A 12,213-nucleotide genomic window follows, 5' to 3' on the forward strand; every position below is an offset into this window, starting at 1 on the left:
ATTCTGCATCACTACTAATGCTGCTTTTTGTGGCTCTTCTGAAGACCAAGGGTGATGACAGGGGCCATGAGTTTCCAGTGCTTTCCATGCCTATCTCAAAAAGCAAGCAAAAATGGCCACCAGGGAGAATTAAGATAATTGTGCATTGAGTGTTTATTTCCTTGAAAATATGTTGATTTTCAGTGCCTCTTGATTAGGCTTTTATTTTCCCTTTTTTGTACCTCATCTTGGGTTTTTAGTTGCTTCTTTTCTATTTTTTTTTTTACACGAACAACATCATGGGTAAGAAGAAGAGATTTTATTTTGAAGAACAATGATCACATTAACAAGGTGACAGCAGATAAGCTAAAAGTCACTCCATTTTCTGCCAGGGAAAAATGTTCTTTGCTGCCAAATTGCCTTCTGCCTCTCTTTGTCTATTCTACTTTTAGAGAAGGCTGGCAGGCCCAGGCACTGATGGACTCAGAAGAAATATCTAGTAGATAGCGCACAGCCTTAATTCATATAAAAAAGGAAGCTTTTTGAGTTCAGTTAAAAACAAACAAACAAACAGAAAAACAAAAAACCCCACGGATTTCCTTTCCTGTTCTGCAGCATTCTTGTGGCTACAGCTCTCCGTAGGACAATGACTTTTTTTTTTTTTTTTTTGCCCTTGGTCCAACATATCAAACAGAAAATAGCTTTGAAATCTGAAACTTGGTAAAAGGCAAAAAAAAAAAAAAAACCCTAATTCATTGCACTTTGGTAGACATATAAGCGTAGGTAATGTTCTGTGGGTACAGAATTTGCCCTACTTCTTCCCCTTTATTTGGAGCAAAGCTGAGGAACCCAACTCATCCAGAATTGCATAAAAGAAAGGCGAATAAGTGCATGATTAGGTCTTCAGGAATATCCACCTATAAAATAGGGGGGAAAACCCTCCAAATTTCAAATCAACTGGGGAAAGAAAAAAGTCAATAAGGAATAGAAGGGGTGAAAGGAACAGAAACTTCCTGATATATATATTATACATAATATTATATGTTATGTATAATATATATATTATATACATTGTGTGTGTGTGTGTAGGACTTTGTTAAGCAGGAAAAATAATCCTATGGTTATTACATCTAAGCTTTGCTTTCCGCCAAATCTTACAGAATTATGAAGATAGAGTGAAATATTGAAAATAAAACACACGGGGCTGGAGAGATGGCTCAGCGGTTAAGAGCACTGCCTGCTCTTCCAAGGTCCTGAGTTTAATTCCCAGCAACCACATGGTGGCTCACAACCATCTGTAATGAGGTCTGGTGCCCTCTTCTGGCCTGCAGGCATACATGCAGACAGAATATGGTATATATAATAAATAAAAAATAAATAAATTAAAAAAAAAGAAAATAAAACACACAGCACACTGACTGGAACATGATAAAGTTGGCTTTTGTAAAATTGGGAGGTGCTGTTGGAAGCATGTGAGAAAAGCCTTCAGGGTCCTTCATGGATAAATGATGTTATAATCATTATGTGTAATTAAAGCTTTCTTTTTCTCTGACTTCCTTGCCTCTAATCTTATTCTATTCTTTTCTGAGGCTGGATCTCATGTTTTATATCTTGGCACACTCTGGTTATTATCAGCATACCTCTGGCAAAATGAAAGCAGACCTAAGTACATAGAGAAGAAGAAGATGTTTTTAACCCCACTCTATTTCTTAATGCAACATCTCTCATATACTGACTTGCAGTTTCACTTGTGGATGCGTGTTTGGCTGAAGATGTCAATATCAAGCCAATAGTCTGTGCTATCACTTTCTCCTGGGTCCTTGCTTTCAACAACTTCAAGACATACTCACTCAGGTTATTATTTTTCTTTTAATCTGTGTATCCTCTAGCGATTTTATTTAGGTTGCAAAGGAGAGGTGTTCAGGGAAAGAAATGATGGAATTTATTTCTCTTAAAGTTTGTCAGCTAAGATGGGACGCTATGCTGGCTAGTTTTTACATCAACTTGGCACAAGCTAGGGTCATCTGGGAAGAAAGAATCTTCATTGAGAAAATGCCTCCATAGGATTGGCCTATAGGCAAGCCTGTAGGACATTTATTTTTTTAAAATTAGTGATTGATATGGGAGGGTCCAGCTCACTGTGGGTGGGGTGACCCTGAGCTGATGGTCCTGGGTGCTATGGTAAGAAAGCAGGCTGAGTAAACCATGAGGAGCAATCCAGTGAGTAATACTCCTCCATGGTGCCTGCACCAGTTCCTGCCTCCAGGTTTCTGCCTTGAGTTCCTGCCCTGACTTCCCTGGATGATGGGCTGCAAAACTATAAGATTAAATAAATCCTTTCCTCCTGAAGTTGCTTTTGGTCATGTTGTTTTTATCACAGTGATGGAAATCCTAATTAAGACAGAGGCTAAGTTTTGTTTTGTTTTTCACCAAAAGTGATTATGCACTGTGGTCCAGGATCATTCATTGATATTTGGGGCTGAAAGATTTGTGAACCCAATAGTTGGGGGAAGCTAGGATGTTAGTATTAAAAGTCATTTAGTGACTACTTTTTATATGCACCTCAGGATTATTCTAATTGCTGTCATCGGTGACCTTCATAACAACCCTCTAATGAAGGCATAATTACTATTGTCATTCCCTAGATCTGGAAAATGAAGTTTAGAATGTTACATAAGGCCACTCGAGATGTTGCAGAGCCAGAACATAGATGACCCCAAAACTTTTGCTTTTCACACACTGCCAGTAGAGATCTGAAAATAACAACCCCCAAACTCAACGTGGGGCAGTGTCACACAATGTCTTGGGAGAAGTGAAAATGCTCAGCACAATTAAAAGTTCAAAGATGTGCTGTAGTCTCTGCTACAGTCCCAATGAAAAACATCTGGAATAGGAAAGTGCTTAGATCCAATTTGTAAGACTTAAAAACTGAGCAGCAGAGATGGTCTCCACTAAATGTGAGACTGGGTTAGAAAGAGATATCCTTTGGAAAAAGACAGATCCAATGGTGTCCTGTGTATTGAGAAAAGAGAAGAGGCTGGGTAAGGTCTGTTACGCTCTCCTTCGATTTCATTCGTGACTCCAGAACTTTTGCTAATAAACTTGACTGAATGCAACAGATATGTTTGTTGCCCAGCATACTGTTCAAGTATTCATTTCTTAGGAGAAGGTTGTAAATGTCTCGTGGGATCATAAAAGGTGATAGATTAACATGGACTGGAGGTTGCGGCAGGTCAAGAAGTGACCATGCAGAGTTTCCCACATGGTTGCATGGACGGGCTGGCAGGTCAGCAGAAAGAGATGGTGTTTTCAGTGATGAGAAAGAAGACAGCTTGTTCTATCATTTTTTTTTCACCTCAGCACTCTGGTGAAGATGCTGGGAGAGATTATAACGTCTCTGGGCAATATAAAAAGTAGATAGTATGATTGCAGCTATTCTTGAAGTTCTTGCAACTACAGACAAATGAGCAAAACAACAACAACAAAAAACCCGTATTTCCTTTCTACAATTAGTTATCTGTATATCACCATGTGCCTTCCCAAATTTCACAAGGGCCTCCTGTTGCTGGGTAGCCATGAAGCTGCCCTGGGCTAACAACGCCCCTTGTTGGCTGGCTAGAAGAATTCTTAGACTCCACATTTTTCCCCCTTAATGTTTGTTGCTGTTGTTGTTGTTTTTTCTTTAACTGCAGAATGATAACGTGCACATCATGGAAGCTCTTTGCTTCAGCCTGATTTTTCAGCCATGCAAATTTGCTTGTGCTTCCCAAGCACAACGTGCCCTCTCCAATACCTCCCAATTCTTGTGCTCTGTCCCCACTCCAGAATGGTTTGAGACATATTCCCTCTGGCTCTCTCCTAGGTAGTATGGAAGCAAGCTCAAGGCTTGAACTAAGAAAGGCTACAAATGTTGCTGGAGTCAGGCTTTTAAAAATTCAGGAAGTCGCTTGGTAAAATGCCTTTTGCGGGGGGTGGGGGGAGACATACAATACCCATTTAATTCCAAATGCAGAAAAATCATTTGGAGTACAAATCAGAAGTCTTTTCTCTATTTTTTTATACTCCTTATAAACTGTGCCAGAGTTAACTGAAAGAGACTCCCCTTACATTTTTTTACCCTTTCCCAAAGAAGAAAAATGAACTAAATGAATTAATTCCTGCAGTATTGTAAACGCCAAATGAAAACCGCCTTCAATGTGCAGATGAGAATACTGCTGTAGTTATCTGTGTGTTTGTTTAGCTAGAGGACACTTAGATAAAAGACAAATGAAATCATTCAAAGTTCAAAGGCTCTGATCTTTGGTAGGAAATAAGCCCAAGCACCCACATGTTAAGATAGTTGAGTAGTTAACTAATACATTATCCACCAGCATTTTCTTCAGAAGAAATAGCTTTTGCTGAAACTGATGGGCACTCCAAATGCTGAACATTTTTCCTCTTAAATAAAGTTGGTAATTAACGTCATGATTAAGAGCCCAGACTTGGGAGTCGCTTTCACTCTTTTGAAATTCTATCATTCGGCTAAGACTGAGAACCACGGCTCGAAGTACTTAGTTGTAGCCATTATTTCTTCCTTTCTGAGATAATTCAATTTGGCCCTAATTTAGTTGATAATTATTCCTTCCTTCATTTCAAGCATCTCCATCTGTAAGTCTCCAAAGGGCGTGGGGAGGGGAGGGTGGACAGCTCTCTCCCTGCCTCCCACCTGCATTTCTGAGTACCTTGTCTCTTAAGAAGATAGCTGTGGCTATCACAAAGCTGACATCAAATTCTAGATGGGGGGGAGGGAGAGAGAGAGAGAGAGAGAGAGAGAGAGAGAGAGAGGGAGGGAGGAGAAGGAAAGAAAGAAGGAAAGGAAAAGAAAAAATATCAAAAGTGTCATTTTTCTTGTTCCACAATCTGTAGTTCCCTAGGTTAGGCTTCGGCATCTGTAGCCTTTAAATAAATCATTTGTTCTCTTCCTTCAATTCCCCAATTATTTCTTGAGGGTGGCTCTGGTCCCCTCATCTTGCTGATTCTTTACCTCAAACTGTGTATTTGAACATCAGCCTGGCAAGCAGGAGCAGAGAAGGGAGGTCAACTTCCAGAACTGTGTCTGAACTGGGACATTCATGGGGTCTATTGAGGGGAGGTGAAGACTTTGAGGTTTGACAAAGGTTCCAGTCTTCAGAAAGATTTGGCTTTTGTCGTATAATGCATTTCTTTATCATGGTCCTGTTCAAAACCAATAATTTTTTTAAAAAAAATTATTTGTTTATTATGTATACAGTGTTCTGTCTGCATGTATGCCTGCAGGCCAGAAGAGGGCGCTAGACCTCATTACAGGTGGTGGTGAGTAACCATGTGGTTGCTGGGAATTGAACTCAGGACCTCTGAAAGAGCAGTCAGTGCTCTTAACCGCTGAGCCATCTCTCCAGCCCCAAAACCAATAATTTCAACATTAGTATCTGTTTGAAGATATGACCAGGAATTTATTTTTGAAAAGTTGTATCAGCCAGCTTTTTCCACATAACCTATCACTCCAATACTTTTAATAGATAGCGAATGGAAATGAGGATATGACCACTCCAAGACATGGTTGAGGAGAAGGTTTTTATTGTAGATATGAGGGAGACTACAGCCAGAGGTATTTGAAGAGAGAAAGTATGGCCAGTAGACTGAACCAGGCCAGAGAGGAGAGAGAAGTGGGGAGACTGAGAGAGGAAGAGAGGAGAGAGGGCCAAGAGAGCTAAGAGAGAGCCAAGGGAACCAAAAAAAGGAGACAAGAGAAGACCCAGTAGAGCACATGGCCCAAATGGCAGGGTTATATAGGAAAGAGAAGCTGGGGGAAGGGAAGGAAAGTCTCTGGGTTGGAGAGGTTAGGGTAGGGGGCAGGGTGATAAGTGCTGAGCGGAGACACAGGGACTGAGTGAGCCCAGAGGCCAAGCAGACACTTTGGTATGCTAATAGCCTCCGCAGTTAGCCATTTGTTATGAGTTTCTTTGCGACCTGACAGGTAGGTTTTCTGTTTAGGGATTGCTTGGCCCAATTAAACTCTATAACACATGCCTATGCAACAGGAGTTGGTCAGCTAAGGTTTGAGACCTAGGGTGGACTCCTACACTTGCCTGGTTGATAGCAGACTGTGATCCAAGACAAGTGTGTGTGTGTGTGTGTGTGTGTATGTGTGTGTGTGTGTGTTGGACCTTACATGTCTCATTACCCAGAAGGCTTGTCCTGAATCCTTTGTAGTGATGCAGCAAGTACAGTTAGCAGAAATTCTAAGGCTTCGATGGTCCAGGGTCAGAATGTGTGTAACATCATTTCTATTGCAGTCTATTGGTCAAATGAAGTCATAAGACTGCTCAGAAATAGACTGTTGATGGGAAGAACTAAAAAGTACCACAGCGATTTCTGAAATTTACCATAATAACCAAATAATTTGCAAGTTTTTATACATGTAAGTCAAAATGACCCCCAAGTTCTTCCGATAATAATGAATCTCCTGCCTACATTCAAATAGGAAAGAACGATGTGGACCTTTCTCATGGCCATAACAATGGACTACTGCCCATGAAATTTCCATGGGTCATAGCAAATGCAGAGCTATCCAAAAAGGTGAAGTAAAGGGGAAAAAAATATGGACTTGGGAATATCACGTAGAACTGAATTCACACTCTATATTGCCACCTTGTCTGGATGCCCGTGGGCAAGTGACTTAATCTCTTTGAGCATCAATTTTCTCAACCATAAAACAGGAATGATAATTATTAAGGCATAGGACTGTTGGGAGGACTAAATGGGATTGTGGCGTAATATCCAGAACCTAGTAAAGAGCCATCTCATGTCAGTCATGCCATTGCTTTCTTTGTCTCCTTACATTTGTGAAATGCACGTGCAGTGGGCATGGTAACTGTCTTTTACTTGGAATCAAAGCAAATTTGTTCCTTTCCCGGCCAGATACCAGCCTGTCTTTTTATCCATGTGTTACTTATATTTGAGACATGACTTTGATAAAATATTTTTAACCTGGAATCTTGGCAGTGTTTGCAAACATAACTTACAGTTAACAATTACAAACAAACAAACAAAAACAAAAAAAACCCAAACCTTAGATTTTGTGCTATAAATTATTTTATAGTTTTAAATTGGGCTTAGCTTTTATTCCTTATGCTCTGAATGGATATACTATGGGATATCTGGGGAACCCACTGTCATAAAAATCCTTTGAAATAATAGGAGTTGGGGAAGCCTCTGTAATCATGTTCTTTCAGAAAGAGTACATTGCGTTTGCACTTGGATAAGGTTTTTTGAAAATAACCAGGAGTTCCAAGTAGCAAACTTAGTCTTTGGGGGCCAGAGGAAGCCAGGTTGGACAAAACCTCTGCTTAATACTTCTGCTCAGATGCAGTCCATAGGGTTCCATTTTGGCTACATCATCATAATTCCCACCAAAACAGCACAGAATGATAATGGTTTTATTTATTATATTATATGCATTGCTACTGTATGCAAAGTTTTATAGCTTGCTATAAATCCAGAGGGATTATCACAGCTGTTACTTATTTTAACAGGTCACAATACAGTAGTTTATGCCAGATGGTTTGGAGAATTTGGAGAGAGAAAAATCTATCCAGGCAGCCATATAGATACTAACTTAGGTATTGGTGCTCTGAAATTAATTTGCATTTGTTGTGATAAGGGCTGAGGATAAAGATCAGTGGTAGAGCACTTGACTAGCATGTGTGAGGCCTAGGGTTCAATTCCTACTCTGGAAAACAGAGCAAAACATTTGTTGTTGTATAAGATTTGTATGAATAAACAATAATCCTTTATGAATGAGCGATCCATTTTTATATTTTGGTGATGTCTTGTGAACAGGAGTGGGATAGCAGCAGTTCTAATGGCTGCTACTAGAATAGATGAGAAGTAAAATTTAGCCACATCCATATCGATGGAGGAGATATTCAATAGCTCCAAGGAAATAAGCCTAGGAGGTAAAACTGAGTCTCCATTTTGGGTCTTAGTACATTTTAGAGCCAAAGAGAATAAGGCTAAGAAGTAGCTCTAGGCAAACACCAAGAGCAGGTGAATGTGCTGGAATTGGGATCCCTGTGGTCACTAACAAAGTCATCTTGGGATAAAATGTTTTCCCAGATATGAACATGTTTCTGCCTTTACAGAGACTGATGTTTATGGGCATAGTTGTCAATTACAAATGCTAAGCAGAAATGTGAAGAATAAATAAATACTGGCAATTGAAAATTACTTTGGAAAGTGTTTTGGTCTCCAGGTCTCATGGAATAATAGTCAGAATGAAAGACCTAGAGAAAAACTGGTAAATGATCTCTACCCTTCTTGTTATTTTTAGGGGAAAAAGCAGAGGATCTTTAAATTGGATCATACTTTTTCTTTCAACAACAACCTAACCCTGAAAATTAGACTGTCCCTTGGCCAACTCTACGCTCACTCTCCTTGGTCAGGCCTCACTGATTCCTCTTCAGATTTCCATTTCATGCTGGGAGAAGACCATATTCTCACAGTTCAAAATAATTCAGACTCCAGGTCTAACACGTGGCTGAATTTTCTTGGTAAATTCTCTGTAAATACGAGCATTATGTACCGCCTCTAGAACTAGATAAAATTATGTAGCATTTTACAATCCATTTTCCCAGCTCCTACAAAACAGGTTCCAACTATGATCTGTTGGCACTAACGAAATGCTCAATTAAGCAAAAATGGTGAATTTTAAAAATGGATATTCTGTGAATGTTAAGGGCTAGAAGTTGATCCTGTGCTATGGAATCCCCACACATAGCTGGGAGAAGAAATAAAGCTTGGACAATGCATAGAGTGGACAGTACAGAAGAGCTTGTTCTTCTCGGAGCTTCTGAGCTTCCAATGACTAGCATTCTGGAACACAGGCCTACCTAGGTCTGGAAATAAGCGAAAGCTTCCAGAGAAGGAAGTTTTTCAAGGCTGTAAAGAGTTGTCAGTGAGCCTGTGCATTTCATCCTGAAGGTTCTTGCTCAGACGATTAGTTTCTTAGTGGACAGATGTCACCCGGCTATGGGTACATTTTGTAGTCAAAGAATGTGAAGCCAGAAAGTAGCTCCAGGTAGGCATAAGGAGAGGGTACACATGGTGGAGGGAGAGGTGAACTAAGCCCACTGTGGATTCTCACTATAGGGAAGGAGCTAAGAGGAGGGTGAGAGGAATGACAGCTGAGAACTAAATATCAAAGAACGAGCGTCTTAGAAATGTGTTACCATAGAGACCAATAATAAGCCTTCTTAATAAAGACCCTAAGTAATCAGCAAAGCATTAAATTGTGTTTTCTGTCGTCTGATTAAAGAGATAGGAAAATGAATTACTCAAGGTAGGCAAATTCGGGAATAAAATCTCCAACATTTCAGTGGCTTATTTTTCACTTAGCTGAGTCTAATGCAGGTCATTGGCTAGACATTTGAGTACCTATCCTGGGGCTCCACTGCCCCCATGGAGCCTCTGTTCAGCCAGCAGAGAAGAATATAGTAGGGACAGGGTAGGAGTTTTGTGGGCGGTACCTGGAGACACATTCCTTTTGCCAGTGTTCCATTGGTCAGTTCTTCTGTTTCCTACCTCATGCTGGCGAAAGGATTCTATCTCACCTCGGATTAACAATACCAGTGAAAAAGAAGAATTGTGTTTGAACCACACTGTCAGTCAGAGATTCAAAAACTAGAGTCCATGACTAAATCCCACCTAGGCCCTGGTTTGTGTGAACAACACAACAATTTATTGGAACATATGCATTCTTTTTGGCTGCTTTTGAGCTACCACAGCAGACAAGAGTGGTTGAAGCAGAGACCTCATGACTTGCAATGCCCAAAATACTTTCTGTCTGACCCTTTCCAGATAAAACTTGCTGTCGCTCTTTACTAGTCTAAGGGAGGACACATGTGCAATTCTTTCTCCTGAGACCTGGTATCCTTGCCTTTCAATAGAAAAATAAGCATGACACCCACATGGACTTGGGTATAAACTAAGTCCTTAGAATGTTAGCTCCAAAGGGCATTGGCCTCTGCTCTGTCTCTTCTAGCAGCTAGCACAATACTTGACAGTGTTTCCACTTGAACCACTGAGCCATAGAAAACTTCAGGTACCCTAACCACGGCACAGATCACGGGAATTCCCCCAGGGGAAACACATACAGTATGAGCCCCAGACACAGGAAGATCCTTCCTCCCTTCACTGACCTTCCCTTATATGTCAGGCACCCACATCGTGTTTTAGGACTGTTGTTTTATTCCCCTGAATTCGATATCCTTACGTTCATTTTACAACTGTTAGAGAAGTTAAAGAATGCTACCAAAGCCACACTTGCTAATGGATATAGAAGCTAGGATTCTTTCTGAGAGTCTTATTTTTTTTGAAGGGTTAAAGAAAAAAAAAGACTTCTCTCTTTCTGAGTTCAAAGTTCATATTTGTTTTCTTTACTCTGTAGGACTTGCTAAAACCCTGTTCAAATTGAAATAATCTCATCACAGCGATTCCATCACCACTATTAAGAGCTACCTAAGTATTGAACATTTCAATATGCAGGAGCAAAGAACTGGCTAATTTCATCACCCTGTGCAGTTCTGCACTCTCGTTGTCAAGGTTCCCCCCTGATGGAGCAGCCCTGAAAACCTAGAGCAAGAAGCTCATTTGCTTGAAGTGTGTGATTAGTGACTTGGGCATCAGCCACCTGCAGTCTTGTCCAGGATTGCTGTGGAGGGTAGTCATTTTGTTCACCCGTACATAAATTCTCTTCTTAATACCTGGGAAGTTGGAGCTCACACATGATGGAGCCTTGCTCCTATTGAAGTTGGCCTGAGAGCTTGCTACCACAAAGAAAGAGTCACTGAGCCTCACCCTCAGTGTGAGGCAGCAAGGCAGCAAGCCTGGGTAGCAGCTTGTGGCTATCATTTCTGAGCCCCCTCCCACCCCCCAACCCCCCCACCCCGGTTTCCTTCTGCTGCTGTTGCTGGTTCTTCTAGTAGAAGGGCTAAAGAAAAGAATCCTTTCTTCTCCCCATCCCAATCCTCCTATGGGTAGCTTTTCCCCCAGATTCTCCCCAAACTCCCCAGATCCAGGTCTGCTCTCCTCTTTAATGCCGTTGTGACATATAGTATCTGTATTCTTGATCACACTGTGATCCTGCAATTCTGTCATTCCCTAGCTTCCGATGTGGGACTTATCCCCATCCTGACTTCCTGTTTCTCTAACTCATCTCTTCCTCTCGGTCACTTCTTCCTTTGCCTACTCACCCTTTAAACTTTGGGGTTTAAACTAGGAAGGTTCTCTTTCCCTTATCTTCCTTGCCCTGGACACACTGTCTTCCTTGGGAACTCCTGCCAGCTTCCCTGCCCTTGCTGGCTGCTGGAGGCCCTCCAAGCCTTTTGGCATGAGCAGGGTTGGAGGAGCGCTGCCAACACAGATGAACTTGGGTTCAGTGTGATTCTTCATGTGACCACAACCATTAATTCATAGTAATGCCAATTAGGAAATAGTCTTTACTCAGTGCTCCTGCATACCCCGTGATTTCTTGTGACCTTGGCAAAATGTGTGCCTCACCACAACTGTGAAATATGCAGGAGTTAAAGGCCTCGTGGACAGAATGTTGCTCATACATGCAAATCTGCCCAGGGCATCAACCTCCCCATTTACAAATAGACAGCCCAGTCAGAAAATAGTCAACCAGCTTCCCCTAAATGAGTTTCAAAAGCCTCAAGACAAATGAACAAAATCGGGCATTCCACAAGGCATCTTTGGGTAATTTCATTCACTGGTTTCCTCCTTGCTATATATTAGATTGTATCTCATAAACGTTGTTTTAAGTGGCCCTAAATGACTCTGCCTTCTACACTGGCTTGTTATATATAGAACCTGCCCGCCTAAGGCATGGACACACAGTGTCATGGTTTTTAATCCTGATTCAACCTCGGAGCTGGTCTAGTAAATCATCCTTCCCTGGAGATTAATACACGGCTGCAAAGGCATTGTCCTTGCAGTGTGTTTAAGACAGGGAAGAGTGAGTTGTGTCTAGATGTGAGGTTTCAGAGTCCAGAGATGAATGGAGGGAGGGGATGCAATGCCACATTTTTTCCCCTGCCCCTCAACCCCTGTTATATGCCAGCAATGCTATAGCTGATAGCTATAGCTCAGTCCTTTTGCTTTAGAAGGTGGGCTTGCCATGGTTGGCATCTCCAATTCCTCTGCTCTGGCCAGAGG

General features: G+C 41.3%; 1 protein-coding gene across 1 annotated transcript in view; it reads left to right on the forward strand.

Moving 5' to 3' along the window:
• The window catches only part of Nhs (NHS actin remodeling regulator), a 335,750-nt gene that overhangs the window by 241,712 nt on the left and 81,825 nt on the right, over positions 1–12,213 (forward strand). The window lies entirely within an intron of this gene.

This window comes from Myodes glareolus, chromosome X (genome assembly GCF_982192425.1).
Source record: "Myodes glareolus chromosome X, mMyoGla1.1, whole genome shotgun sequence".
NCBI lineage: Eukaryota > Metazoa > Chordata > Mammalia > Rodentia > Cricetidae > Myodes > Myodes glareolus.